Genomic DNA, 5,297 nt, shown 5'->3' with positions numbered 1-5,297 from the left:
AATGTATTACGACAGAGCCATAATCACAGATAAAACAATTTACCACAACAGACCAGACATCACACTCATTGACAAACACAATAAAATCACATACATTATAGACATAGCCATTCCACTCACAATGTACAAAACACATGCACTGAAAAAATTAGCAAGTACACATAATTTGCCCAGGAAATAAATGCATCTGTGGAGGATGGATAAGGTACTTATTGTACCTGTTGTTCTCTCCTGTACAGGTGTGATACCACACACACTACACAGAAGCTTGGGAACATTACAATTGAATAGAAATACATACATCACACTACAGAAGGCCACTATATTGAGTACATGCCATATTGTTAGGAAATTCCTGAATACAGACACTGACACACTTATTTAATTTTAGTTTTGTTTTAGTTGCTATGCCTTGACTCTGGTCCAGCATAGTACACAGCCACCAGTGTGAACAGAGTATAACCCAGTAAACCCAACATAATAATAATAAAAGCAAGAACAAATTGGCTGGACAACCCAAAAGACCTACACATCCTACACATCAAAAACCAATATGATGAAGCATCAAAACATTCTAAGATGACTATTAGACAGCAGAAAAGTAAATTTCTCACAGATTTGATTGAAGAAGCAGAGAATAATCATAAGAAGTGGAAAGTGAGAGATTTCTTCAGAGATATTAAGATACTATACAACACATATTGACCAAAACCTCTGGTCATCAAGGATGCATGTGGCAGGCTGTTAGGGTGCAACTATGCAGACACGAATTTAGAGCGAGCGATTTAGTTTTCGCAAAGGAAAACCATGCACAAACGAGAAGCGAAAAATAACGCTAGCGAGAGCGAATTTCTGGTTCTCGCACATATCTGACAGGTTTTGATATTTATCGTGTCTCGCCTCTTCTTGCTTGCGTCTGCATAGTTGCACCGTTAGCCAACGAACAGGAAGTTTCCAAAAGATGGAAAGAATATTTCCAGGATCTTCTGAACTGTCCAGACCCCATGACACCAGCCATATTCCTTTGAAAACACACTGTTCAACCAAAAGATAAAGAACCTACTCAGAGTGAAGTTCAGGTCATCATACAAAATCTACATAATCACAAAGCTGCAGGGACTGACAATATCAAACCCGAGCTCATAAAATATGGTGGACAGGAGCTTGCAAAAACTATCCATAATCTGATTCTGCAGATCTGGAGACAGGAAAGAATGCCAATGGAATAGAAGGAAGCAGGCATAATCCCCATCCATATGAAAGAAAATAAAATGGAGTATAAACACTACAGGGGCATCTCTCTACTCCAGGTGACATACAAGATGACTCCATACATGGAGGGAATCGTAGGTGAATATCAAACTGGTTTCTGACAAAATAGAACCACAACCAATCAAATCTTTGCATTAAGACAGGTTCTTGAGAAGAACTGAGAATACAATGCCGACACACACCTGTTGTTCACTGATTTTTTAAGGCATAAATTACAGTCGAACCCCCTATAACACTGTTGATAATTCTGTTTTATATGAATTCCATGTTGTTCCATGAATTCACTTAGATTTTACAAATACGTGTCCCGGGCTGTGAACGGCTCACGTATTTGTAAAATCTAAGTGGCTCGTACAACATGGAATTCATATAAAACGGAATTATCAACAGTGTTATAGGGGGTTCGACTGTAATTTGCAATCGAGTTGCCAATCGGCGGTCAACGGGTCAAGACGTTCTTTTCATCGCTCCTCTTTTCGTCGACATTTGTTTCGGAAGTATTTATCGGATTTTATCTTTTGATACATCGTTGGATAGCGTATTTAATGACGGTTAGTTTGATATTAACATGGTTTAGCTAGCGATATTAGGGGGAGTTACGGGTCAGTTAATTTAGTATTTATCGGTCGGTTTTTGCGGGGGGTAATTAATTGAAAGGGGGCTTGCTTATATCCTGTTGTTTTCGTTAGGTTATAGGTTTTAGTATTAAAAATTTGATCTCTTTTGGCTCCAATTTAACCGTTTTAGTTAGATTTAATATACTTTTATTTCATCAGCATTCTGGGGAAGTCTTTGTTTCGGTTTTCTTTGTTCGTTACAAAGGACTAACGGTCGTGGTTATTGTCTTTCTAACGGTCGTTTATCGGCCGTTCTATTGTTCTTTAACCATCTCGTAAGGATATCTCTTACTTTTATAAGTTGTTTTATTTATAAAATTATAATAATTAAATCATATATATTAATAATCTATACACGTGGCGCTCAGGATTTAATTTTAGTTTTGTGTTTTAATTTCTTGTAATTAGTAAGGGTTCTAACGGTTTTAACGGCTAATAACGGTATTATGGGTTTGAACGGTTTATCTTTGTAACTTAATTTTTATAGTTTTAAGGTTTTTTTGTAAGCAGGATCATTTAATGTACACCGATCGACTCGCAAAATCTGTACTTTTCTTTGGTGTGCTCTTTGAGGTGAGCTTTTGAGCACTTTCTCTCCTCCGAGGCTTACTGTTCATGCTACCTTTGCCTGGTGTGACTGTCTCTCTATGCTCTCAGTCACCATGGAATCAGAGATATTGGAGGCATTTCTGGAGCGGGCTTACCATATAGTCGACGAAACAAAGGGCTACTGTGCTGACAAATCTTACAAACGTTTGAGCTCTGCTCAAAACATCAAATATATCAGTAACCAAATTCAAAAGGTCATCGATCTTGCAACCGCTACTATTAAGGAAAACTGCATTCCTCGTGTCAAGGAGAAGGAGAGAGATCTCCCACCTCAACAGGGGGTCCTCCCTTCACCATCAGCTGGTTCCCAGGGACAAATTCGGATCCAATCCCAAACACACAGTGCCATCCTAGTTGCTGAATCTACTCCACCAAGGCCTGCTCTACACCCTCCAAGGTCATCTTCCACAACCAGCCACAGATTACAATGTCTATGTGATAAGCTGGACAGACTATTAAATGACAAGTTACTTCCCGCCGTAGATAACATTAAGGAAGACTTCACTCCCCACAGGCTTCAATCCCTGACAGAAAAATTCGAAACATATATAAACAACAATGACAACAACGAACGGAACAAACAAATCAGTGAAATTAACTTAAAACTTGAGAAAATTGCTGAAGGAAACGAACAGATTGGCAACAATCTAGACCATATAGTGGACAGACTTGATCTGGACACCCCATTAACTCAAGTTGAGGGACTTTCACGTAAATTAGACAAACTTATTGCAGAAAACCCCATCCAAAAAATTTTGGAAGGTCAGGAAACTATCAGTGCAAAAGTGGAGCACCTTCACACTATAAGTCCCCATGCCAAAACTGCTCAAAGATCTTACAGCACAGTGCTCCAGTCTGGGAGATCTGTCATTTCCTCGAACAATTCTAACGCCACCAGCACCAACACCGATGTTCTACTTCTCTACGATAAAGAAGAGGAGAAGAGTTGCAACAAACTAAGGAAAACTATATACGAAAAAGTAAAACCCTCCGAACTGAGAATTGGGATTGACAGAATACGTAACATAGGAGGAGGTGGTCTGGCAATTGACATCAGTAATCAACATGATGCATGCAGATTGGAAGAATTCATCGCAAAAGAGATACCCGACATCTCCGTAAGGAGACCGAAAAAACGTTTGCCCCACATAGCGATCTACTCTGTCCCTGCCCAGATCTCTCCTGAGGAACTTCCCATAATAATCTACAGGCAGAACAATATAATTAGTGAAACCTTCACGGAAGAGGAGTTTAATGAGGCCTTTAGAATAAAGTTCAACATGGGAAGAAAAAATAGAGACTTTATCAACTGGGTCATACAAGTTTCACCCGATCTACGTAAACAACTGTTGATGCTGGGGAAGGTTTCTCTCGAGTGGTCTAAGTGCAGGATCTCGGACTTCTGTCCTGTCCTGCAATGTTTCAGATGTTGTAGGTTTGGACATACAACTAACATGTGCTCCGAAGATGTTCCAACCTGTAGCCACTGCTCAGGCGAGCATCTCTTCAAAGACTGTATGAATAAAGATAAAGTAGCAGTATGCTGCAACTGCAGACACGAAAACGCGGCAGAAACTGAACACAACGCTAGGAATGGTTCTTGCCTAGTGTATAAGAGAATCAAGTCCAACATTATCAGCAGAACCGACTATGGACCTACACGATAAGTCCAAAGTCCGTTTTCTACAATACAACACTGGGAGGAGCATTGCCGCCACCTCCATACTGACAACTCACATTAATAACCACGACTTTATTATCTGCCAAGAACCTTACTGTGTCCGCAACAGCCCAGCTTGTCTCCCAACCTCGTGCATCACACTTAGTGGCACTTCGGATTATCCCTGGGCTGTTTCCATCGTCCCTCACAACGATTTATCAATCCTACATCACGGAAATATTAGTACCCAATACACTTGCTGTACCGAGATGATCATAAACAGCAGCAGGTATATTATCATTAACTACTACTGCCCGAAAGACAACAACATAGAGGAGACCTTAACACTCATTCAAGACTGCATGGATATATTCACCAATGTGCACTTTATAGTAGCTGGTGATACCAATGCGCACTCCCCTACATGGGGAGGTGATCGCTTGGACCACCGAGGGCGCAAATTGGAAGAGTTTTTTGCAAGAAACAACCTCCAAGTCATCAATAATCCACAGTCTCCGCCCACCTTTGTTTCCAGCCAGGGACGCAGCTGGATCGACGTCACGGCTTGCTCCCTGGGCTGTTACCAAAACATCACTGACTGGAAAGTTCTAGAAGACTCACTGGATGATCACGCTATGATTTCCTTTTCCATTAGCACCAGCACTAATGATAATTTTAGGCACCAACGCCTAAAGTACAATCTGAAACAAGCTGACTGGGCAAACATGAGAGACTTCCTTGACACAAATCTGATGGACTGCGACTGTGACGATACCCACGAAACTCGGGAACGCATTGAGAACAACATCAACATGATAGAGACGGCCTGTAACACCTACATTCCCAAGTACAGAAACGGGCGGAAGCCAGTCCCTTGGTGGACAGAAGAACTTAAAAATCTTCGTCTAACGAACATAAGATTAAGGAAAAAGTACCAGAACTGTCACGTTGAACCTCTTCGCAATAACCACAGACTCCAATATCTTGAGCACCTTTGCACTTATAAATCTGAAATCAAGAGGGCCAAACAAACTTCCTGGACTAAGTATTGTGCTGCTGCCACAAAAAACCCTTGGGGATTCTTAACCCGTTACTGCACTAACAAACTCAAGAGAAAGCAAATTTTACACTCTTCCTCC

Source organism: Centruroides sculpturatus, unplaced genomic scaffold, assembly GCF_000671375.1.
Source record: "Centruroides sculpturatus isolate CEXI.00-Female unplaced genomic scaffold, Cexi_2.0 scaffold1209, whole genome shotgun sequence".
Taxonomy (NCBI): domain Eukaryota; kingdom Metazoa; phylum Arthropoda; class Arachnida; order Scorpiones; family Buthidae; genus Centruroides; species Centruroides sculpturatus.
Note: the sequence above shows the minus strand (reverse complement) of the source record.